The sequence below is a fragment of the Ranitomeya variabilis genome, chromosome 4 (genome assembly GCF_051348905.1).
Source record: "Ranitomeya variabilis isolate aRanVar5 chromosome 4, aRanVar5.hap1, whole genome shotgun sequence".
Classification (NCBI taxonomy): Eukaryota; Metazoa; Chordata; class Amphibia; order Anura; family Dendrobatidae; genus Ranitomeya; species Ranitomeya variabilis.
In genome coordinates, this window is record NC_135235.1 from 398,896,281 (window position 1) to 398,923,162 (window position 26,882).

Below are 26,882 nucleotides of genomic sequence, written 5' to 3' on the forward strand. Positions count from 1 at the left end.
GGACTGTCGGTTGCGCTCTGTTATGAGGACTGTCGGTTTCGCTCTGTTATGAGGACTGTCGGTTTTGCTCTGTTATGAGGACTGTCGGTGGCGCTCTGTTATGAGGACTGTCGGTGGCGCTCTGTTATGAGGACTGTCGGTTTCGCTCTGTTATGAGGACTGTCGGTTTCGCTCAGTTATGAGGACTGTCGGTGGCGCTCTGTTATGAGGACTGTCGGTTTCGCTCTGTTATGAGGACTGTCGGTTTCGCTCTGTTATGAGGACTGTCGGTTTCGCTCTGTTATGAGGACTGTCGGTTTCGCTCTGTTATGAGGACTGTCGGTTTTGCTCTGTTATGAGGACTGTCGGTTGCGCTCAGTTATGAGGACTGTCGGTTGCGCTCTGTTATGAGGACTGTCGGTTTCGCTCAGTTATGAGGACTGTCGGTGGCGCTCTGTTATGAGGACTGTCGGTTTCGCTCTGTTATGAGGACTGTCGGTTGCGCTCTGTTATGAGGACTGTCGGTTGCGCTCTGTTATGAGGACTGTCGGTTTCGCTCTGTTATGAGGACTGTCGGTTTTGCTCTGTTATGAGGACTGTCGGTGGCGCTCTGTTATGAGGACTGTCGGTGGCGCTCTGTTATGAGGACTGTCGGTTTCGCTCTGTTATGAGGACTGTCGGTTTCGCTCAGTTATGAGGACTGTCGGTGGCGCTCTGTTATGAGGACTGTCGGTTTCGCTCTGTTATGAGGACTGTCGGTTTCGCTCTGTTATGAGGACTGTCGGTTTCGCTCTGTTATGAGGACTGTCGGTTTCGCTCTGTTATGAGGACTGTCGGTTTTGCTCTGTTATGAGGACTGTCGGTTGCGCTCAGTTATGAGGACTGTCGGTTGCGCTCTGTTATGAGGACTGTCGGTTTCGCTCAGTTATGAGGACTGTCGGTGGCGCTCTGTTATGAGGACTGTCGGTTTCGCTCTGTTATGAGGACTGTCGGTTTCGCTCTGTTATGAGGACTGTCGGTTTCGCTCTGTTATGAGGACTGTCGGTTTCGCTCTGTTATGAGGACTGTCGGTTTTGCTCTGTTATGAGGACTGTCGGTTTTGCTCTGTTATGAGGACTGTCGGTTTTGCTCTGTTATGAGGACTGTCGGTTTTGCTCTGTTATGAGGACTGTCGGTTTTGCTCTGTTATGAGGACTGTCGGTTTTGCTCTGTTATGAGGACTGTCGGTTTTGCTCTGTTATGAGGACTGTCGGTTTTGCTCTGTTATGAGGACTGTCGGTTTTGCTCTGTTATGAGGACTGTCGGTTGCGCTCTGTTATGAGGACTGTCGGTTTTGCTCTGTTATGAGGACTGTCGGTGGCGCTCTGTTATGAGGACTGTCGGTGGCGCTCTGTTATGAGGACTGTCGGTGGCGCTCTGTTATGAGGACTGTCGGTGGCGCTCTGTTATGAGGACTGTCGGTGGCGCTCTGTTATGAGGACTGTCGGTGGCGCTCTGTTATGAGGACTGTCGGTTTCGCTCTGCTATGAGGACTGACGGTTGCGCTCAGTTATGAGGACTGACGGTTGCGCTCCGTTATGAGGACTGACGGTTGCGCTCAGTTATGAGGACTGACGGTTGCGCTCAGTTATGAGGACTGTCGGTTGCGCTCAGTTATGAGGACTGTCGGTTGCGCTCTGTTATGAGGACTGACGGTGGCGCTCTGTTATGAGGACTGTCGGTTGCGCTCAGTTATGAGGACTGACGGTGGCGCTCTGTTATGAGGACTGTCGGTTGCGCTCTGTTATGAGGACTGTCGGTTTCGCTCTGTTATGAGGACTGTCGGTTTCGCTCTGTTATGAGGACTGTCGGTTTCGCTCTGTTATGAGGACTGTCGGTTTCGCTCTGTTATGAGGACTGTCGGTGGCGCTCTGTTATGAGGACTGTCGGTGGCGCTCTGTTATGAGGACTGTCGGTGGCGCTCTGTTATGAGGACTGTCGGTGGCGCTCTGTTATGAGGACTGTCGGTTTCGCTCTGTTATGAGGACTGTCGGTTTCGCTCTGTTATGAGGACTGTCGGTTTCGCTCCGTTATGAGGACTGTCGGTTGCGCTCCGTTATGAGGACTGTCGGTTGCGCTCCGTTATGAGGACTGTCGGTTGCGCTCCGTTATGAGGACTGTCGGTTGCGCTCAGTTATGAGGACTGTCGGTTGCGCTCCGTTATGAGGACTGTCGGTTGCGCTCAGTTATGAGGACTGTCGGTTGCGCTCAGTTATGAGGACTGTCGGTTGCGCTCAGTTATGAGGACTGTCGGTTGCGCTCAGTTATGAGGACTGTCGGTTGCGCTCAGTTATGAGGACTGACGGTTGCGCTCCGTTATGAGGACTGACGGTTGCGCTCCGTTATGAGGACTGACGGTTGCGCTCCGTTATGAGGACTGTCGGTTGCGCTCCGTTATGAGGACTGTCGGTTGCGCTCCGTTATGAGGACTGTCGGTTGCGCTCCGTTATGAGGACTGTCGGTTGCGCTCAGTTATGAGGACTGTCGGTTGCGCTCAGTTATGAGGACTGTCGGTTGCTCTCAGTTATGAGGACTGTCGGTTGCGCTCCGTTATGAGGACTGACGGTTGCGCTCCGTTATGAGGACTGTCGGTTGCGCTCCGTTATGAGGACTGTCGGTTGCGCTCAGTTATGAGGACTGTCGGTTGCGCTCAGTTATGAGGACTGTCGGTTGCGCTCAGTTATGAGGACTGACGGTTGCGCTCCGTTATGAGGACTGACGGTTGCGCTCCGTTATGAGGACTGTCGGTTGCGCTCAGTTATGAGGACTGTCGGTTGCGCTCAGTTATGAGGACTGACGGTTGCGCTCAGTTATGAGGACTGACGGTTGCGCTCCGTTATGAGGACTGACGGTTGCGCTCCGTTATGAGGACTGTCGGTTGAGGTCTTTTACGCCTCTCCTCGTGAATCTCCACACTCTCCTCACAGTGTCGCGGCTTCACACAAGAACAGTGACAGATGGGAAAAGTCACATTCTGGTGACAGTGAACAATCAGCGCTGAGCGGATTTATATTACAAAAAGCGACAATAAAAATGTAAGATTTATGAATCAGAAAAAAAAAAGAATTTTGCCCAAATACACAAAATATAGAACAGTGTAAAGAACCTTCCTGTCTGACCGGTGATGCCTGCGCCATTAACACCTTCCTGTCTGACCGGTGATGCCTGCGCCATTAACACCTTCCTGTCTGACCGGTGAAGCCTGCGCCATTAACACCTTCCTGTCTGACCGGTGATGCCTGCGCCATTAACACCTTCCTGTCTGACCGGTGAAGCCTGCGCCATTAACACCTTCCTGTCTGACCGGTGATGCCTGCGCCATTATAACCTGCAGCATTTCCATAAACAAAACATAAAAAAGCCGGAAGAGGTGACTAGAATGGAGTCTGTATGAGGAGCTCAAGGAATCGGCTCCGATCAAGTCACTTCAGCACTGAACCGTCTGCATCGGCGTGGCTATGGTGAGAGCCTCAAAATATCACCTCCGATCTAGTCACTTCACTAGTGAGCACTCTACAGCGGAGTGGCTAAACTAAGGAAAACAAAATATCACCTCCGATCTAGACACAACCCTCCCTCCAGCAGCACAGGTGACTGATCACATGGGCCTGACGTCATCAAAGGTCCTTCAGCCCAGGAGCCGTGAGTGGTGGTGAGGCTTGGAACGCAGGAAGTGTATGATCACCTAACATCCGGTGTGTAAGTCCTGACAGACCTGGGGCTGCCTCTGCTCTATTAAATGTCTCCTCCGCTCCAGGGGTCGTGAATAGCGGCGGCTACAGGTGAGTGTGGAGGTCTGCAGCCACCGTACTATGGGCGGGGTCTCCTCTGCACACGGCATGTACAGGCTGTAATGTGGCTCCATCACACTGACTGGCGGACTTGTTACTGCACATTGTCAGCACAGGGGGGGCTGTACAGATGTGTGTGTATATGTATGTACAGCGAGGAGTCTGTGTGTGTGTGTGTGTACAGCGAGGAGTCTGTGTGTGTGTACAGCGAGGAGTCTGTGTGTGTGTGTGTGTACAGCGAGGAGTCAGTGTGTGTGTACAGCGAGGAGTCTGTGTGTGTGTATATGTATGTACAGCGAGGAGTCAGTGTGTGTGTACAGCGAGGAGTCTGTGTGTGTGTGTACAGCGAGGAGTCAGTGTGTGTGTACAGCGAGGAGTCTGTGTGTGTGTACAGCGAGGAGTCTGTGTGTGTGTACAGCGAGGAGTCTGTGTGTGTGTACAGCGAGGAGTCTGTGTGTGTGTACAGCGAGGAGTCTGTGTGTGTGTACAGCGAGGAGTCTGTGTGTGTGTACAGCGAGGAGTCTGTGTGTGTGTACAGCGAGGAGTCTGTGTGTGTGTACAGCGAGGAGTCTGTGTGTGTGTACAGCGAGGAGTCTGTGTGTGTGTACAGCGAGGAGTCTGTGTGTGTGTACAGCGAGGAGTCTGTGTGTGTGTACAGCGAGGAGTCTGTGTGTGTGTACAGCGAGGAGTCTGTGTGTGTGTACAGCGAGGAGTCTGTGTGTGTGTACAGCGAGGAGTCTGTGTGTGTGTACAGCGAGGAGTCTGTGTGTGTGTACAGCGAGGAGTCTGTGTGTGTGTACAGCGAGGAGTCTGTGTGTGTGTACAGCGAGGAGTCTGTGTGTGTGTACAGCGAGGAGTCTGTGTGTGTGTACAGCGAGGAGTCTGTGTGTGTGTACAGCGAGGAGTCTGTGTGTGTGTACAGCGAGGAGTCTGTGTGTGTGTACAGCGAGGAGTCTGTGTGTGTGTACAGCGAGGAGTCTGTGTGTGTGTACAGCGAGGAGTCTGTGTGTGTGTACAGCGAGGAGTCTGTGTGTGTGTACAGCGAGGAGTCTGTGTGTGTGTACAGCGAGGAGTCTGTGTGTGTGTACAGCGAGGAGTCTGTGTGTGTGTACAGCGAGGAGTCTGTGTGTGTGTACAGCGAGGAGTCTGTGTGTGTGTACAGCGAGGAGTCTGTGTGTGTGTACAGCGAGGAGTCTGTGTGTGTGTACAGCGAGGAGTCTGTGTGTGTGTACAGCGAGGAGTCTGTGTGTGTGTACAGCGAGGAGTCTGTGTGTGTGTACAGCGAGGAGTCTGTGTGTGTGTACAGCGAGGAGTCTGTGTGTGTGTACAGCGAGGAGTCTGTGTGTGTGTACAGCGAGGAGTCTGTGTGTGTGTACAGCGAGGAGTCTGTGTGTGTGTACAGCGAGGAGTCTGTGTGTGTGTACAGCGAGGAGTCTGTGTGTGTGTACAGCGAGGAGTCTGTGTGTGTGTACAGCGAGGAGTCTGTGTGTGTGTACAGCGAGGAGTCTGTGTGTGTGTACAGCGAGGAGTCTGTGTGTGTGTACAGCGAGGAGTCTGTGTGTGTGTACAGCGAGGAGTCTGTGTGTGTGTACAGCGAGGAGTCAGTGTGTGTGTACAGCGAGGAGTCAGTGTGTGTGTACAGCGAGGAGTCTGTGTGTGTGTACAGCGAGGAGTCTGTGTGTGTTCATCGAGGAGTCTGTGTGTGTGTACAGCGAGGAGTCTGTGTGTGTGCAGCGAGGAGTCTGTGTGTGTGTGTACAGCGAGGAGTCTGTGTGTGTGTACAGCGAGGAGTCTGTGTGTGTGTACAGCGAGGAGTCTGTGTGTGTACAGCGAGGAGTCTGTGTGTGTACAGCGAGGAGTCTGTGTGTGTACAGCGAGGAGTCTGTGTGTGTACAGCGAGGAGTCTGTGTGTGTACAGCGAGGAGTCTGTGTGTGTACAGCGAGGAGTCAGTGTGTGTGTACAGCGAGGAGTCAGTGTGTGTGTACAGCGAGGAGTCAGTGTGTGTGTACAGCGAGGAGTCTGTGTGTGTGTACAGCGAGGAGTCTGTGTGTGTACAGCGAGGAGTCTGTGTGTGTACAGCGAGGAGTCTGTGTGTGTGTACAGCGAGGAGTCTGTGTGTGTGTACAGCGAGGAGTCAGTGAGTGTGTGTGTGTGTGTGTGTGTACAGCGAGGAGTCAGTGAGTGTGTGTGTGTGTGTGTGTGTGTACAGCGAGGAGTCAGTGAGTGTGTGTGTGTGTGTACAGCGAGGAGTCAGTGTGTGTGTGTACAGCAAGGAGTCAGTGTGTGTGTGTGTGTGTGTGTGTGTGTGTGTGTACATTGATTAGTGCAGTTTTTCCGAATTCTCCAATATTGGCCGTAAGGCACATTAGTTATCCATTTAGGAAGATAGCCACTTTTAGAATGGAGGTAACTCATCCACCCAGCTTACCTGCTTTGTCTGGCTATGAAATGCAGATAGGCTACGTTCACATTAGCGTTGTGCGACGCAGCGTCGGGCGCCGCTGCGGCGACGCATGCGTCATGCGCCCCTATATTTAACATGGGGGCGCATGGACATGCGTTGCACTTGCGTTTTGTGACGCATGCGTCACTGCGGCGCACGCGTCAGGGCGCAGAGGACGCAGCAAGTTGCATTTTTTGTGCGTCCAAAATCAAGCAAAAAAAGGACGCATGCGTCACAAAACAATGCGTTTTGCATGCGTTGTGCGTTGCGTCGCCGACGCAACACACAACAACGCAAATGTGAACGTAGCCTTAGTACATCACCCAACTTTCCACACAGACTTACCTCTGCTCCTAGCATTCTCATGGTATGTCTTTCAACTAAGGCTACTTTCACACTAGCATCGTGCACTGCACGTCGCTATGCGACGTTGCAGCGCACCGACGCATAGCGTGGAATCGCCGCACAACAGGGGCAGCGGATGCTGTTTTTCCACGCATCCGCTGCCCCATTGTGAGGTGCGGGGAGGAGGGGGCGGAGTTCCGGCCGCGCATGCGTGGTTGGAATTGCTGCACACAACGCACAAAAAAAAACTACATGTAACGTTTTTTTGTGCCGACGGTCTGACACAACCGTCGCATGACGGTTGCGACGTGTGTCAATGCGTCACACTGTGTCGCTAATTCACGTCTGGAGAAAAAAGGCATCCTGCAAGCACTTTTGCAGGATGCGTTTTTTTCTACAGAATGACGCATAGCGACGTGCAGTGCACTACGCTAGTGTGAAAGTAGCCTAACCCCAGCTTTACCCCAGTGTTATTTATGACGTTGTTTACTTTGGCTTGATTATATGCATCCAGTCCACTCTTAATTCTCTGACCATGATGAACAGAGACCACCCCTCTTTGCTTCACACCTGAATACACTTTGTAGCACATATATTGCATAACACAAGTCTGCCAAGACTTTAGTCTGCAGTGTGTATCCTATGTGTGTCATAGAATTGTGAAGATTAATATAGAATTGAACCAGAATGGAACTGAAGGTAACTGGACAGTCACTGTAAACAATGTTTCTGAATTTCACTCTCACCCCAATAATCCTTCACTTTCTGGTAACCCCCCTAATCCCTACATCTAGTAAAGAACTGTTCATCTCTTCAATCCTCCCCATCCATCTCACCTCCTCCTCTGAACTGTTCCTCAACCTACAATCTTCTGTCTCTAAACACAGACAGTCCCCTCATGCTCTCTCCTGCTCCCACCTGCTAACACTTTCTCTGCTCCTTGTCACTGCTGGTGATATCTCTCCAAATTCTGGTCCTCCTCAACACATCCCCACAGTCATTTCTACCTCCCATCCACGCTCTATCACAAATTTCTGTAACATCTACCCTTATACCCAATCCCATTACCGGAGCTCTGGAACGCTCTCTCTGTCTGCAACAAGTTTTCCTACATCCATGGTCTTTTTGTTACTACCAAACTTTACTTCCTCGCCATCACCGAAACCTGGCTCACCCCTCCTGACACAGCCTCTCCTGCTGCACTTTCATATGGCGGCTTCCACCTTTCTCACACACCTCGCCCCAGCAGCAAGCATGGCGGAGGAGTTGGTTTTCTCCTGTCAGATAACTGCTCCTTCACCCCAATCCCACTGCCATCCTCTGTTGCCCTCCCTACCTTTGAGGTGCACTCTGTGCGCATCTACTCCCCCTCCAACTGGCTGTTATTTACCGCCCCCCCAGGGCCAGTGACCACCTTCTTTGACCACTTCACCACCTGGTTACTTCATTTCCTTTCTGCGGACATCCCCACTATCATCATGGGCGACTTCAACATTCCCATTGACACTTCCCTCTCAGCTGCCACTAAACTTCTATCTCTCACTTCCTCCTTTGCCCTCACTCAATGGTCTTCTGCAGCCACTCACAAAGATGGTCACACACTGGACCTCATCTTCACCCGCCTCTGCTCCCTTTCTAACCTAACTCACCTCTTCCTCTTTCTGACCACAACCTACTCACATTCTCTTCCCTCTCCACTCCCTGTCTACAATCCCCACCCCACAAACTTGCACATCCTCGCAGAAATCTTAAACACCTTGATCTACACTTAAGGTACCTTCACACTGAACAACTTAACAACGATAGCGATCCGTGACGTTGCAGCGTCCTAGATAGCGATATCGTTGTGTTTGACACGCAACAGCGATCAGGATCCTGCTGTGACATCGCTGGTCGGAGCTAGAAGGCCAGCACCTTATTTCATCGCTGGATCACCCGCTGACATCGCTGGATCGGTGTGTGTGACACCGATCCAGCGATGTCTTCACTGGTAACCAGGGTAAACATCGGGTTACTAAGCGCAGGGCCACGCTTAGTAACCCGAGATTTACCCTGGTTACCATTGTAAATGTAAAAAAAAACAATCACTACATACTCACCTTCTGATGTCTGTCGCGTCCCCCGGCGTCCGCTTCCCTGCACTGTGTCAGCGCCGACCGGCTGTAAAGCAGAGCACAGCGGTGACGTCACCGCTCTGCTTTAGGGCCGGCGCTTACACAGTGCAGGGAAGCGGACGCCGGGGGACGCGACAGACACCGGAATGTAAGCATGTAGCGTTTGTTTTTTTTTACATTTACACTGGTAACCAGGGTAAACATCGGGTTACTAAGCGCGGCCCTGCACTTAGTAACCCGATGTTTACCCTGGTTACCCGGGGACTTTGGCATAGTTGGTCGCTGGAGTGTGACAGCTCTCCAGCGACCACACAACGACGAAACAGCGACGCTGCAGCGATCGGCATCGTTGTCTATATCGCTGCAGCGTCGCTTAATGTGACGGTACCTTTACTCTCTGAATCCCTCCTCACAGACATAAGTTCCCCACAAAATGCGCATGACGCTGCCGCTCTATATAACACCACAATAGCTGCAGCTTTGGAATCTGTTGCCCCTCTCACACATACAGGTCCTTCTCAAAAAATTAGCATATAGTGTTAAATTTCATTATTTACCATAATGTAATGATTACAATTAAACTTTCATATATTATAGATTCATTATCCACCAACTGAAATTTGTCAGGTCTTTTATTGTTTTAATACTGATGATTTTGGCATACAACTCCTGATAACCCAAAAAACCTGTCTCAATAAATTAGCATATTTCACCCGACCAATCAAATAAAAGTGTTTTTTAATACCAAACAAAAAAACCATCAAATAATAATGTTCAGTTATGCACTCAATACTTGGTCGGGAATCCTTTGGCAGAAATGACTGCTTCAATGCGGCGTGGCATGGAGGCAATCAGCCTGTGACACTGCTGAGATGTTATGGAGGCCCAGGATGCTTCAATAGCGGCCTTAAGCTCATCCAGAGTGTTGGGTCTTGCGTCTCTCAACTTTCTCTTCACAATATCCCACAGATTCTCTATGGGGTTCAGGTCAGGAGAGTGGGCAGGCCAATTGAGCACAGTAATACCATGGTCAGTAAACCATTTACCAGTGGTTTTGGCACTGTGAGCAGGTGCCAGGTCGTGCTGAAAAATGAAATCTTCATCTCCATAAAGCATTTCAGCCGATGGAAGCATGAAGTGCTCCAAAATCTCCTGATAGCTAGCTGCATTGACCCTGCCCTTGATGAAACACAGTGAACCAACACCAGCAGCTGACATGGCACCCCACACCATCACTGACTGTGGGTACTTGACACTGGACTTCAGGCATTTTGGCATTTCCTTCTCCCCAGTCTTCCTCCAGACTCTGGCACCTTGATTTCCGAATGACATGCAAAATTTGCTTTCATCAGAAAAAAGTACTTGGGACCACTTAGCAACAGTCCAGTGCTGCTTCTCTGTAGCCCAGGTCAGGCGCTTCTGCTGCTGTTTATGGTTCAAAAGTGGCTTTACATGGGGAATGCGGCACCTGTAGCCCATTTCCTGCACACGCCTGTGCACGGTGGCTCTGGATGTTTCCACACCAGACTCAGTCCACTGCTTCCTCAGGTTCCGGTCACCTCTTCTCGTTGTACAGCGTTTTCTGCCACATTGTTTCCTTCCAACAGACTTACCATTGAGGTGCCTTGATACAGCACTCTGGGAACAGCCTATTTGTTGAGAAATTTCTTTCTGGGTCTTACCCTCTTGCTTGAGGGTGTCAATGATGGCCTTCTTGACATCTGTCAGGTCGCTAGTCTTACCCATGATGGGGGTTTTGAGTAATGAACCAGGCAGGGAGTTTTTAAAAGCCTCAGGTATCTTTTGCATGTGTTTAGAGTTAATTAGTTGATTCAGAAGATTTGGGTAATAGGTCATTTAGAGAACCTTTTCTTGATATGCTAATTTATTGAGACAGGTTTTTTGGGTTATCAGGAGTTGTATGCCAAAATCATCAGTATTAAAACAATAAAAGACCTGACAAATTTCAGTTGGTGGATAATGAATCTATAGTATATGAAAGTTTAATTGTAATCATTACATTATGGTAAATAATGAAATTTAACACTATATGCTAATTTTTTGAGAAGGACCTGTACCAAGGCTCGCAAAATCAATAGACAGCCCTGGCACACCAGCCTGACCAAAGAACTGAGGCGAGCTTCCAGGGCTGCTGAGCGGAGATGGAAAAGATCCCACTCCAACGAGCACTATATCGCATTCAAACAGTCCCTCACTACTTTCAAGACCACACTCGCCACAGCTAAACAAACCTACTTCTCATCTCTCATATCCTCCCTGTCTCACAACCCTAAACAGTTATTCAACATCTTCAATTCTCTCCTCTGTCCCCCAGCACCTCCTCCCTCCCCACTCATCTCAGCTGAAAACTTTGCCTCATTTTTCAAGCAGAAGATTGATAACATCAGAGACAGTTTTTGTCAACAACCCCCCAGAGCCCTTCTTCCCAACTTTCCAGCCCTCCACCTCCAAAACCAACTTCTCCACCATTACAGAAGATCGACTCTCCACTCTACTCTCAAGATCGCATCTCACCACCTGTGCACTTGGCCCGATCCCATCCCACTTCATCCCAAACCTCGCCACAGTCTTCATCCCAACCCTAACCCATCTCTTCAACCCATCTCTTCAACCTATCACTAACAAATGGTGTTTTCCCCTCAAGATTTAAACATGCCTCAATCACACCTATCCTCAAAAAGCCCTCTCTTGACCCATCCTCTGTATCTAGCTATCGCCCTATATCACTTCTCCCCTATGCCTCAAAACTACTACAACAACACGTCCATCTTGAACTGTCCTCCCATCTCTCTTCCTGCTCCCTCTTGGACCGCTTACAATCTAGCTTCCGGTCACACCACTCCACTGAAACTGCCCTAACTAAGGTCACCAATGACCTATTAACCACCAAGAGCAAGCGACACTACTCTGTCCTCCTTCTCATGGATCTGTCCTCTGCCTTTGACACAGTGGACCATTCCCTATTATTACAGACCCTCTCATCCCTTGGCATCACAAACTTAGCCCTATCCTGGATCTCGTCATACCTAACAGACCGTACATTCAGCGTTTTCCACACACACAGCACCTCCTCACCTCACCCCCTATCTGTCGGAGTCCTGCAAAGTTCAGTCCTTGGGCTCCTGCTCTTCTCCATTTACACCTTTGGCCTGGGACAGCTCATAGAATCTCACGGCTTTCAGTATCATCTCTATGCTGATGACACACAGATCTACATCTCTGGACCAGAAATCGCCTCCCTACTGACCAGAATCCGTCAATGTCTGGCTGCTATTTCATCCTTCTTCTCCACTAGATTTCTAAAACTTAATATGGACAAAACCGAATTCATCATCTTTCCTCCCGTCTCATGCGAAATGGACATATCCATTACAGTAAACGGCTGCCCACTCACCCAGTCCCACAAGCTCGCTGCCTCGGGGTAATCCTTGACACTGATCTCTCTTTCAAACCACATATCCAAGCCCTTTCCACTTCCTGCCGCCTTCAACTCAAAAATATTTCACGGATCCGTACATTCCTAAACCAAGAATCTGCAAAAACCCTAGTCCATGCCCTCATCATCTCTCGCCTTGACTACTGCAACCTCCTGCTCTGTGGCCTCCCCTCGAACACACCCCTCCAATCTATTCTAAACTCTGCTGCCCGACTAATCCACCTGTCCCCCCGCTATTACCCGGACTCTCCCCTCTGTCAATCCCTTCACTGGCTCCCCATTGCCCAGGCATTCCAGTACAAAACCCTAACCATGACATACAAAGCCATCCACAACCTGTCTTCTCCATACGTCTGCGACCTTGTCTCCAAGTACTTGCCTGCACGCAACCTCCGATCCTCACGAAATCTCCTTCTCTACTCCCCTCTTATCTCCTCTTCCCACAATAGCATACAAGATTTCTCTCGCGCATCACCCCTACTCTGGAACTCTCTACCACAACATATCAGACTCTCGCCTACCATCGAAACCTTCAAAAAGAGCCTGAAGACCCACCTCTTCCGACAAGCCTGCAGTAACCGCCGATCGACCAAACCGCTGCACGACCAGCTCTACCCTCACCTATTGTATCCTCACCCATCCCTTATAGATTGTGAGCCCTCACGGGCAGGGTCCTCTCTCCTCCTGTACCAGTTGTGACCTGTATTGTTTAAGATTATTGTACTTGTTTTTATTATGTATACACCTCCTCACATGTAAAGCGCCGTGGAATAAATGGCTCTATAATAATAATAACTGTTCACGTCAACATGTTTAAAATGTGTTGAGGTTGTAAATTTACCGGTTGAAATCTACTTTTACCAACAAATCAAGAAATTGAATATCTGTGTCAATGTACCGTATATACTCGAGTATAAGCCGAGATTTTCAGCCCAAATTTTTGGGCTGAAAGTGCCCCTCTCAGCTTATACTCGAGTCACGGTCGGCGGGTGAGGGGGAGAGGGCGCTGAGGCATACTTACTTGCTTCTGGGGCTCCTGGCGCAGTCCCACGGTCTTCGGGTGCCGCAGCTCTTCCCCTGTTCAGCGGTCACATGGGATCGCTCATTAGAGAAATGAATATGGACTCCACTCCCATAGGGGTGGAGCCGCATATTAATTTCTCTAATGAGCGGTAACGGTGACCGCTGATAGAGGAAGAGGCTGCGGCACCGAAGACCAGCTGTCCGGGGGAAGGAGCGGGACGCCGGGAGCAGGTAAGTATTACATATTCACCTGTCCGCGTTCCGGACGCCGCTCCATCTTCCCGGCATCTCTCCGCACTGACTGTGCAGGTCAGAGGGCGCAATGACGCATATAGTGTGCGCGCCGCCCTCTGCCTGATCAGTCAGTGCAGAGAGACGCCGGGACGGGACGCTGAGGAGCTGCAAGCAAGAGAGGTGAGTATGTCTTTATTTTATTGCAGCAACAGCAGCAATGGCACAGCTTTCTATGGCACAGCTATGGGGCAATAATGAACGGTGCAGAGCACTATATGGCACAGCTATGGGGCAATAATGAACGGTGCAGAGCACTATATGGCACAGCTATGGGGCAATAATGAACGGTGCAGAGCACTATATGGCACAGCTATGGGGCAATAATGAATGGTGCAGAGCACTATATGGCACAGCTTTCTATGGTACAGCTATGGGGCAATAATGAACGGTGCAGAGCACTATATGGCACAGCTTTCTATGGTACAGCTATGGGGCAATAATGAATGGTGCAGAGCACTATATGGCACAGCTATGGGGCAATAATGGTGCAGAGCACTGTATGGCACAGCTATGGGGCAATAATGAACGGTGCAGAGCACTATATGGCACAGCTATGGGCAGGGTGGATTGATTTAAATCACGCCGATTTAAATCATGATTTAAATCACGATTTAAATCAAAAGATTTTTTTCTATTTAAATCGGATCGATTTAAATCATGATTTTAATCATGATTTAAATCACTGATTTAAATCAAAAGGTTTTTTTTAATATAAATCACGATTAAAATGAGAAGTGAGAGCAGTGCGCATGTGCGCCCATAGTTACACGGACGAAACTAGGGGCAACGATCTAACGCCAGGGTGAGGGGGGGACCCCAAAGTAAGTAAAAATCTTTTTTGTTTTACTATATGGCAATAGGTAGGTGTTTAAAAGCAGCATGTCTTAATTGTATAAACTATTAATAGCCTCCACATTTTGTTCATACTGCCCCTTTAATTCCACACTTCTAGCTTGGTTTCACTTTTGGTTTAGTTTCTTTTTCCATTCAGTTGACATGCCCAAACTTGTTGGATAGTCAGCATCCTACAGAAACCTCTGGAAGAGCATGGCATTGTGAATGTTACACATATACAGCCTTTATTCTACTGAGTTAAACAACTCAGCTTTATCTCATGATGGAAGAACCTTTGGATGGTAAAATATTTTCCTCAAAAAGCAGTTTATTGAAAAAAATCCGATTTAAATCAAAAAAATCCGATTTAAATCAAAATCCGATTTTTTTGATTTTTTTTAAAAAACATTGATTTTTATCCACCCTGGCTATGGGGCAATAATGAAAGGTGCAGAGCACTATATGGTACAGCTATGGGGCAATAATGAACGGTGCAGAGCACTATATGGCACAGCTATGGGGCAATAATGAACGGTGCAGAGCACTATATGGCACAGCTTTCTATGGTACAGCTATGGGGCAATAATGAACGGTGCAGAGCACTATATGGCACAGCTATGGGGCAATAATGAACGGTGCAGAGCACTATATGGCACAGCTTTCTATGGTACAGCTATGGGGCAATAATGAACGGTGCAGAGCACTATATGGCACAGCTATGGGGCAATAATGAACGGTGCAGAGCACTATATGGCACAGCTATGGGGCAATAATGAACGGTGCAGAGCACTATATGGTACAGCTATGGGGCAATAATGAACGGTGCAGAGCACTATATGGCACAGCTATGGGGCAATAATGAACGGTGCAGAGCACTATATGGCACAGCTTTCTATGGTACAGCTATGGGGCAATAATGAACGGTGCAGAGCACTATATGGCACAGCTATGGGGCCATAATGAACGGTATGGAGCATCTATTTTTATTTTTGAAATTCACCGGTAGCTGCTGCATTTTCCACCCTAGGCTTATACTCGAGTCAATAAGTTTTCCTAGTTTTTTGTGGCAAAATTAGGGGGGTCGGCTTATACTCGGGTCGGCTTATACTCGAGTATATAGGGTATCTTAAAAAGATAGGCCCCATAGGTTTTCGTTCAGAGTCTCGTTGAATTTTAAAGCCTCCTGCTCAGATCCCGTCCACATCAGAAATAAGTCATCAATAAAACGATGGTAAAATGCTATTCGCTTTTGTGCCAGAGGGGATTGTGCGATGAAGACGGACTCAAATGCCCCCATGAATAATTTGGCATAACTAGGTACAAATCTCGTCCCCATCGCGCGGCCCTTAATCTTGCGGTAAAAAGACTTCTCAAATGAAAACACGTTATTCTTAAGAATAAAAACTATAGCTGTCTCTAAAAATTCCCTTTCAGCGGGAGGAAGTTTGTCATCCAGTAGAAAAAAAACAAAAAAAAACCTTTTTTTATGGCTTCCATACCTAAATTATGGGGTATGTTGCTGTATAAGGCACTAACATCCTTGGTGAGGAGAATGCATTTTGTTAAAAGGGGAATAGACTGAAGATGTCAAATACGCTGAGCAGAGTCTCTTAGATAAGAATCTGCAGGATCAGGTCTGTTAAACTTTCACATTTTATTAGAAAAAAATCTTTAAAATAATCCATCCTATCCCAGTCGTGATTGTGGCCACATAATCACTGATCGTATTCTTCACCTGTTGAAAAATGTCCATTTTTTTTTTTTTTTTAGTTACCTCACAATATAAGCTAATTAAAATAATATAATGAAACACATAAACACAAGATACATGAATCAAATGGCAAAAGAAAAAATTGAAAGTTTTTAGCAGACTGCCTGAGCTGGATTACCTATTGGATTGATTGTTTTTCCTGCTGCAGTTTCTGTGCTCGGAGTCCTGGATATTTGGATGGGTGAGCTGACTTTTTTGCTTTTTCTTATAACTCTGTAACATTTCAATGGATCCCATTGATTCCGAGTGTTTTTTTTTTTGTGACATATTGTACTTTATGGTAGTGGTAAATTTCTTCAATATGACTTGAGTTTTGTTTTGTAAAAAAAACCCCTAAATAATATGGAAATTTGGCAAAAATTTTGCAGTTATCAAACTTTGAATTCTTATGTCCTTAAGCCCCAAGGGTGGTTTGCACGTTAATGACAGGGCCAATTTTTGCAATTGTGACCTCTGTCCCTTTATGAGGTTATAACTCTGGAACGCTTCAACGGATCCTGATGATTCTGACATTTTCTCGTGACATATTGTACTTCATGATAGTGGTAAAATTTCTTTAAGACTTGCGTTTATTTGTGAAAAAAGCAGAAATTTGGCGAAAAATTTTGAAAATTTCGCAAATTTTCCAACTTTGAATTTTTATGCCCTTAATACAGAGATATGTCACACAAAATACTTAATAACTAACAATTCCCACATGTCTACTTTATATCAGCACAATTTTGGAACCAAATTTTTTTTATGTTAGGGAGTTATAAGGGTTAAAAGTTGACCAGCAATTTCTCATTTTTACAACACCATTTTTTTTAGGGACCACATCTCATTTGAAGTCATTTTGAGGGGTCTATTTGATAGAAAATAACCAAGTGTGACATTCTAAAAACTGCACCCCTCAAGGTGCTCAAAACCACATTCAAGAAGTTTATTAACCCTTCAGGTGTTTCACAGGAATTTTTGGAATGTTTAAATAAAAATGTGGCGCTATAGAGATAAGTCCTCTTTTTCTCAGAAGAGGCAATTTGCATATTTAATTTCTCAGAGGACCACTGCACGGCGAATAAGCCTCCTTACCTTGACAAGCCAGCTGGTATGTCACTCTCCATAAGGAGAAACGTTACCCCTTAGACCCCAGTCCAGAGCCTCTCACCTAGCTTCGCACTGACGAGGGCCAACAGCCCGAAACACTGTGTCTGCGAATTGAGATACTGATTTGGCTTTTATCCTAAGGCTACTTTCACACTAGCGTTAACTGCAATACGTCGCAATGCGTCGTTTTGCCGAAGAAACGCATCCTGCAAAAGTGCTTGCAGGATGCGTTTTTTCTGCATTGACTAACATTAGCGACGCATTTGCGACGCATTGACACACGTCGCAACCGTCGTGCGACGGTTGCGCCGTGTTGTGGCGGACCGTCGGGAGCAAAAAACGTTACATGTAATGTTTTTTGCTCCCGACGGTCCGCCTTTTACGACCGCGCATGCGCTGCTGGAACTCCGCCCCCACCTCCCCGCACTTCCCCGCACCTCACAATGGGGCAGCGGATGCGCTGGAAAAATGCATCCGCTGCCCCCGTTGTGCGGCGGAGACAACGCTAGCGTCGGGATCCTCGGCCCGACGCTAGTGTGAAAGTAGCCCAAGTCATATTGCACGACTCGTTAAAGGGTTGATTGTGACTTGTAGGATCGCTCCTTCCAACAGTACTATTTTTCTCAGAAGAGGCAATTTGCATGAATAAAAATGAACATTTAACTTTTTTCACACAAAATTTAATTCAGCTCCAATTTGTTTTATTTTACCAAGGGTAACAGGAGAAAATAGACCCCAAAAGTTGTTGTACAATTTGTCCTGAGTACGCCGATACCCCATATGTGGGGGTAAACCACTGTTTGGGCGCATGGCTGAGCTCGGAAGGGAAGGAGCGCCGTTTGACTTTTGAATGCAAAATTGACTGGAATTGAGATGGGACGCCATGTTACGTTTGGAGAGCCCCTAATGTGCCTAAACATTGAAACCCCCCACAAGTGACACCATTTTGGAAAGTAAACCCCCTAAGGAAGTTATCTAGATGTGTGGTGAGCACTTTGACCCAACAAGTGCTTCACAGAAGTTTATAATGCCGAGCCGTAAAAATAAAAAATCATATTTTTTCACAAAAATGATCTTTTCGCCCCCCAATTTTTTTTTTTCCCAAGAGTAACGAGAATTTGGACCCCAAAAGTTGTTGTGCAATTTGTCCTGAGTACGCTGATACCCCATATGTTGGGGTAAACCCCTGTTTGGGCGCACGGGAGAGCTCGGAAGGGAAGGAGCACTGTTTTACTTTCTCAGCGCAGAATTGGCTGGAATTGAGATTGGACGCCATGTCGCGTTTGGAGAGCCCCTGCTGTGGCTAAACAGTGGAAACCCCCAATTCTAACTGAAATCCTAACCCAACCACACCCCTAACCCTAATCCCAACACACCCCTAATCCCAACCATAACCCTCACCACACCCCTAACCCTGACACACGCCTAACCGTAATCTCAACCGTAAATGTAATCCTAACCCTAACTTTAGCCCCAACCTAACTTTAGCCCCAACCCTAAAAGTAGCCTTAACCCTAGCCCTAACCCTAATGGGGAAAATGGAAATAAAAACATTTTTTAATATTATTTTTCCCTAACTAAGGGGGCCATGAAGGGGGGTTTGATTTACTTTTATAGCGGGGTTTTTAGCGGATTTGTGTGATTCGCAGCCATCACACACTAAAAAGACGCTTTTTATTGCAACAAATAGTTTTTGCGTCTCCACATTTTGAGAGCTATAATTTTTCCATATTTTGGTCCACAGCCATGTGAGGTCTTGTTTCTTGCAGAAAGAGTTGACGTTTTTATTGGTAACATTTTCGGGCACGTGACATTTTTTGATCGCTTTTTATTCCGATTTTTGTGAGGCAGAATGACCAAAAACCAGCTATTCATGAATTTCTTTTGTGGGGGGCGTTTATACCGTTCCGCGTTTGGTAAAATTGATAAAGCAGTTTTATTCTTCGGGTCAGTACGATTACAGCGATACCTCATTTATATAATTTTTTTATGTTTTGGCGCTTTTATACGATAAAAACTATTTTTTATAGAAAAAATAATTATTTTTGCATCGCTTTATTCTGAGGACTATAACTTTTTTATTTTTTCGCTGATGATGCTGTATGGCGGCTCGTTTTTTGTGGGACAAGATGACGTCTTCAGCGGTACCATGGTTATTTATATCTGTCTCTTTGATCGCGTGTTATCTCACTTTTTGTTCGGTGGTATGATAATAAAGCGTTTTTTGCCTCTTTTTTTTTTTTTTTAGTGTTCACTGAAGGAGTTAACTAGTGGGACAGTTTTATAGGTCGGGTCGTTACGGACGCGGCGATACTAAATATTTGTACTTTTAGGCCATGTGCACACGCTGCGGATTCCATTGCGAAATTTTCCGCAGTGCAAAACCGCTGCGTTTTTTCCTGCGGATTTAACGCGGCTTTTATTGCGGATTCCGCTGCGGGTTTTCACCTGCAGTTTTCTATTGGAGCAGGTGTAAAACCGCTGCGGATTCCGCACAAATGACATGCTACGGAAAATAAACCGCTGCGTTTCCGCGCGTTTTTTTCCGCAGCATGTGCACTGCGGATTGCATTTCCTATAGGTTTACATGGTACTGTAAATGCATGGGAAACCGCTGCGGATCCGCAGCGTGTGCACATACCCTTATTGGTTTTTTTTTCATTTAGATAAAGAAATATATTTATGGGAACAATATATTTTTTTTTTCTTTATTTAGGAATTTTTTTTTTACACATCTAAATATTTTTTTTTTTTACATTATCACATTGTCCCAGGGGGGACATCACTATATAGTGACAGATCGCTGACCTGACACTTTGCAGAGCACTGTGTCAGATCAGCGATCTGACGTGCACTGCTCCAGGCTTACAAGCTCCTGCTCTGAGCAGGTTCTTGTAAGCCACCTCCCTGCAGGACCCGGAAGTAGCCCCGCGGCCATTTTGGATCCGGGGCCTGCAGGGAGGAGACGCTCAGTACAAGGTGAGCACATCGCCTTGTACCGAGGGTCTCAGGGAAGCCCGCAGGGAGCCCCCTCCCTGCACTATGCTTCCTATGCCCCCGGAACGCTGCAATTATGTTTGATCGCAGTGTTCCAGGGGTTAATGTGCGAGGAACGGTCCGTGACCGCTCCTGGCACATAGTGCAGGATGTCAGCTGCGATAGTCAGCTGACACTCGGCCGCACTCCCCCCGTGAGTGCGGACGATTGCATATGACGTACTATCCCGTCACTGGGAATTAAGTCCCAGGTCACCTTGACGGGATAGTACATCATATGGGATTAAGGGGTTAAAAAGACAGACTTAGGCCCCATACACACGTTCAGGAATTGATGCAGAAAATTCCTGTGAAAATCCTGACATTTCTGCCGGATTTCCGCATGAAAACCGCATGCATTTTTAGCGCGTTTTTTGCGCGGTTTTGACGCGGTTTTTCCCAAACATTTCCCAATGCATTAGACAGTGGGAAAACCGCGAAAAAACCGCAAAATTAATGAGCATGTCCGGTTTTTTACCGCAAAGCGTTTTTCATGCGGAAAAACGCACATCATGTGCACAGAAATTGCGGATTTCATTAAAAATAATAGGATGCATAATGTATGCAGATTATTTGCGGTTTTATAGCGTTTTTATAGCGCAAAAACGCTAAAAAACCGCAAATAATCTGCACTGTGTGAACATAGCCTAACTGGTTAACAGTTTGTAAACACCTTTGATGTTAATTACAGTACACACTTTAGTTTAACATGTTCCTAAAATGAAACTATTTTCAATTTTTTTTCTAGGGGGTACCATCATTTTTATTAAGGGCCATTTTTATCACTTTGGTTTAATTTTTTTCTGTTGAAGCACAATTCAAAAGGAATGTCTGATTTTCATTAATTGATTTCAAATAAATGTAATATAAAATAACTTTTGTCAGTTTGAAGTTATTTCAGTGGCCATTGTGGGTTTTTCTTGTTTTAACAGAAGGGAGACAACAATTTTCTCCGTGTACTATATAGTATACATTATTACATATGTACCGTATTATAAGACGCATCGGGTTTTAGAGGGGGAAATTTGGGGAAAAAAAAAACTGAAGCAAAAAATGTGGTCAATTCTGTACTTTAGATCACCTATCCTGGTAAATATGGTCCCGTCATCCCTATCCTGGTCTACATGGTGCCTCATCCGCATCCTGGTATGCATGGCCCTATCTTTATTCTGGTATGCATGGATCCATCCTTATTCTGGTATGATTGGCCCCATCCCAGTCCTGGTATGCATGGTCCCATTCTTATTCTGATATGATTGATTGGCCCCACCAGTTCCTGGTATGACTGATTGGCCCCATCCAGTTCCTGGTATGACTGATTGGCCCCATCCAGTTCCTGGTATGACTGATTGGCCCCATCCAGTTCCTGTATGACTGATTGGCCCCATCCAGTTCCTGGTATGACTGATTGGCCCCATCCCGTTTCTGGTATGATTGACTGGCCCCCATCCCAGTCCTGGTGTCCATATCCCCATCAGAAAAGATTAAAAAACCAAACCTTTACTGTTCTCTTCCTCCACTCCCTCGCAGTCGCAGTGTCCTGCTGCGGTGCCAGCAGCTGCATAATGCTTGTAAGCAGCACATGGCAGGCACATCATGTGCAGCTCACAAGCAGAGCACAGCTGCCGGGAATACTCACTGGGACCGTTCATCACAGAGAAATCGGTGTCTTTTTATTCCTCTTCATTAGCGCGCACTGTCAGCCGCCTGCTTCCTGCTGCTGCCAGCGGTCACGTGTGACGATACTTAAGAGAAATGAATATTCATTTATCTTAAGTATCGGCACACGTGACCGGTGACAGTGTGCGCTACTGAAGAGAATGGATATTCACCGCAACCTCTAATGAACACCCGGTGAGTATTCTGGCAGCTGTGCTCTGCTTGTGAGCAGTGCATGATGTCCTTGCCATGTGCTGCTTACAAGCAGTAAGAAGCTGCTGACATCGGAGCAGGACGCTGCAAGGGAGCGAAGGAAGGTAAGAGTAAAGGATTTTTTTTTTTTTTTTAATCTTTTCTGATGGGGCCATGGATACCAGGACTGGAATGGGGCCAATCAATCATACCAGGATGCCAGGAAGAAATGAATATTCATTGCCCTCCACGCCCATGGGTGTGGAATGCAGTACATATTTATTTCTCTTTAGCAACGGGCACAGGAGTTAGCCAGAGCTGCCGGCTCCTGCCTCTGTGACCTGCTGCTCCTCTGATATTGCTCCCCCACCTACTCACGAACAGCCTGAGCCAATATATCCGGATTATAAGACGCACCCCCCATTTTCCTCCACATTTTGGAAGGAAAAAAATGCATCTTATAGTCCGAAAAATAAGGTATATACATTATAGCTCACATTGTGCACACAGTATATATACAGTACAGACGAAAAGTTTGGACACACCTTCTCATTTAAAGATTTTTCTGTATTTTCTTGACTATGAAAATTGTACATTCACACTGAAGGCATCAAAACTATGAATTAACACATGTGGAATTATATACTTAACAAAACAGTGTGAAACAACTGAAATTATGTCTTATATTCTAGGTTCTTCAAAGTAGCTACCTTTTTGCTTTGATGACTGCTTTGCACACTCTTGGCATTCTCTTGATGAGCTTCAAGAGGTAGTCACCGGGAATGGTTTTCACTTCACAGTTGTGCCCTGTCAGGTTTAATAAGTGGGATTTCTTGCCTTATAAATGGTGTTGGGACCATCAGTTGTGTTGTGCAGAAGTCTGGTGGATACACAGCTGATAGCTGCTTTTTTCTTGCCATTGATACAAATTCTAACAGTCTATTCAGTAGTTCTAAGTAAAGAAAAACGAGTGGCCATAATTACTTTAAGAAATGAAGGTCAGTCAGTCCAAAAAAATTGGGAAAACATTGAAAGTGGCTCACATGAGGACCGCCCTAGGAAAGGAAGACCAAGAGTCACCTCTGCTTCTGAGGATAAGTTTATCCGAGTCACCAGCCTCAGAAATTGCAGGTTAACAGCAGCTCAGATTAGAGACCAGGTCAATGCCAAACAGAGTTCTAGCAGCAGACACATCCCTACAACAACTGTTAAGAGGAGACTTTGTGCAGCAGGCCTTCATGGTAAAATAGCTCCTAGGAAACCACTGCTAAGGACAGGCAACAAGCAGAAGAGACTTGTTTGGGCTAAAGAACACAAGGAATGGACATTAGACCAGTGGAAATCTGTGCTTTGGTCTGATGAGTCCAAATTTGAGATCTTTGGTTCCAACCACCGTGTCTTTGTAAGACGCAGAAAAGGTGATTGGATGGACTCTACATGCCTGGTTCCCACCGTGAAGCATGGAGGAGGAGGTTTGATGGTGTGGGGGTGCTTTGCTGGTGACACTGTTGGGGATTTATTCAAAATTGAAGGCATACTGAACCAGCATGGCTACCACAGCATCTTGCAGCGGCATGCTATTCCATCCACTTTGCGTTTAGTTGGACCATCATTTATTTTTCAACAGGACAATGACCCCAAACACACCTCCAGGCTGTGTAAGGACTACTTGACCAAGAAGGAGAGTGATGGGGTGCTACGCCAGATGACCTGGCCTCCACAGTCACCAGACCTGAACCCAATTGAGATGGTTTGGGGTTAGCTGGACCGCAGAGTGAAGGCAAAAGGGCCAAGAAGTGCTAAGCATCTCTGGGATCTCCTTCAAGATTGTTGGAAGACCATTCCCGGTGACTACCTCTTGAAGCTCATCATGAGAATGCCAAGAGTGTGCAAAGCAGTCATCAAAGCAAAAGGTGGCTACTTTGAAGAACCTAGAATATAGGACAGATTTTCAGTTGTTTCACACTTTTTTGTTAAGTATATAATTCCACATGTGTTAATTCATAGTTTTGATGCCTTCAGTGTGAATGTACAATTTTCATAGTCATGAAAATACAGAAAAATCTTTAAATGAGAAGGTGTGTCCAAGCTTTTGGTCTGTACTTTACACATGTAATAGTTATTAGTTAATCAAGTATTTTGACCATATCATAATTTTTTATTTATTTTCTAACTCCAAGCTTGTATTTTTCCTCAGGCAACATGGGCCAAAAAAGAGATTTAACTGACTCTGAAAAGTCAAAAATTTATACATGTCTCATAGAGGGATGCAGCACTCTTGAAGTTGCTAAGATATTGGGGCGTGATCACAGAACCATCAAAAGTTTTGTTGGAAATACTCAGCAGGGTCGCAAAAAGCGTGTTGAGAAAAAAAGACGTACATTAACGGACAATGATTTGGGAAGAATTAAAAGTGAAGCAGCCAGAAACCCATTATCCTCCAGTGCTGATATATTCCAGAGCTGCAACCTTCCTGGAGTGCCCAGAAGTACAAGGTGTTCAGTGCTCAGAGACATGGCCAAAGTAGTGAAGGCTGAGACCCGACCACAATTGAATAAGACACAGAAGTTGAAGCGTTCAGAATCACCCGATCAATCAATTAAAAAAGAAAAAAAGGATTAACCTGATCGCTAAACGGCATAGCGAGGGAAAAAAAGTAAAAATGCCAGAATTAAATTTTTTTGGTCGTCATGACATTGCAATAACGGGTGATCAAAAGATCATATCTACACTAAAATCATATCATTTAAAACGGCAGCTCTGCACGCCAAAAATAAGCCCTCACGCAACCAGAGACCACAAAAAATGGAGACTCGATGGGTATCAGAAAATTGCGCTTTTTTTTTTTTTTTTTTAAACAAAGCTTGGAATTTTTTTTCACCACTTAGATAAAAAAGAACCTAGACATGTTTGGTGTCTATGAATTCGGAATGACCTAGAGAATCATAATGGCAGGTCAGTTTTAGCATTTAGTGAACCTAGTAAAAAAGCAAAACAAGTGTGGGATTGCACATTTTTTGCAATTTCACCGCACTTAGAATTTTTTTTCCCGTTCTTTCTAGTACACGATCTGGTAAAACCAATGGTGTCGTTCAGAAGTACAACTCGTCCTGCAAAACAACAAGCCTTCACATGGCCATATTAGCAGAAAAATAAAAACGTTATGGCTCTAGGAAGAAGGGAGCAAAAAAACCGAAAACGCAAAAATGAAAATACCTCTGGGGGTTAAGGGGGTAAATTAAAGTTTTACATTGAAGTAAAATGGTACACCACTCTGAATAGTGTCTGGGATGCTGTGGTTGGTGCCGCCTAAAAAGTTGATTGTCAAGCAGATTAAGAAACTGTCACTCCATGGATGGAAGGCTTATGACAGTTATGGAAATGAAGGGTGGTGTGGAGACCCGAGGGTCAGTGGATGCTCTCGTTCGCTGGCCCAAGACCACATGGCCCACTGAACGCCCGCTCTCCTTTCTCATGGGAATAATATTACTCAGACAACATAGGGTGAGGGTAAACCAATCTGGCAATACTTAAATGAACCACCAAACCGACGATAACATAGACCAGTTCCAGCGAATATACAAGATGGTGCAAAATTGCAGAGTCTCGCTGTGAAGAATATTGGAGATATAATTTCATGTCAATTATTTGTATCCTATTTAGCATAGGATTATAAAAACCCCTTCAGTGTGCAGCTTAACAGAACACCTAGCCACAGCAGGAGGGTCCAGATTCAAAGGACTGTGAGTGACAGATCTCACACCTTTACCAGCTCAGAGCAGAACAAAAGGGTTGCTTGCCATGTGGACATCATGAGGTCTAAACTGCTTTGAATCAGCTATGTTTTAATAAGGAGAATAAGGATTTATCGTACGTTCTGGTCACACATGGGTTATATTTTTGGGATCTCTGGTCCAGACTAACTGCATTCCAGGGTCTCAAGCAGTTCTAGCACCCTGGGGTATGGAGATACATAGGCCAGCTGGTAGAAGCCTGGCCAGATCCGATCACTCAAGAACCGCCGCCTTCGTACCGTCCAGAAAGGAGTTATGATCTTTCATAGGTTTTCAGCGAATTGGCTACAAAACTCCAGGGGAGGGGATTTAGGTTCAACCCAGAGGGCAGGAGAGGAGTGACCCAAAGGGGATAAAGGCTAGTGTATGGCCATGTGGTCTGTCCCGCTCTCTGCAAGCTGTCCACTTCGAAAGGGGAGTCATGTCGAATAACATGCTGTGAAAGACCTAGGACCCAGCTGGCTGCCCATGCTCCCTGCGGCCCAGTGCACCCATGATCTAATGTTACCCGGTAATTGACACATATTCTGGTTATATCGTTTATACTACCACTATCTATATTTGCATATCTGACCATTATATATGTATCACCAATGTGTATATACTGTATTGTCTAGTGTGCCCTTAAGGTGATTAAATATATAATTTTACTTTGGACTGCTCTTTTATCTCGATCCAGGAATTCACACATCTATTTCTCGGTTTAACCTTCCATACTAGGGGGGCTGATTTCTGGCCAGTTATAATTCACGTTAACCATATGATGGCTGTGATGCGGCTGCAGTGCAGTTTAGCGCAACCTCCACCAGGGGGTGCTGGTAAGGGAAGAGAGGTTGCACACTCACAGTTTAGCAACACTGAGCAGCCGCACATGTCACAGGTAGCGAAAGAGTGGTCAGACGAGCAGAGTCAGAAACTGTCAGGAGCAGAAGTACCAGAGGTAACAGCAATGCACAAAGTCAGAGCCAAGCCAGAAATCAGAGCCAAACAGGAGCCCGGTATCCAAAACATGAGACGAAGTTGGG

General features: G+C 46.4%; 1 long non-coding RNA gene across 1 annotated transcript; it reads left to right on the forward strand.

Moving 5' to 3' along the window:
* The first annotated feature begins 3,616 nt into the window (after positions 1-3,616).
* LOC143764895 (uncharacterized) lies at positions 3,617-26,507 on the forward strand. Its single transcript, XR_013213291.1, has 2 exons — positions 3,617-3,800; positions 24,261-26,507. It is a non-coding gene; the product is annotated as an uncharacterized LOC143764895 (long non-coding RNA).
* Positions 26,508-26,882: the final 375 nt, after the last annotated feature.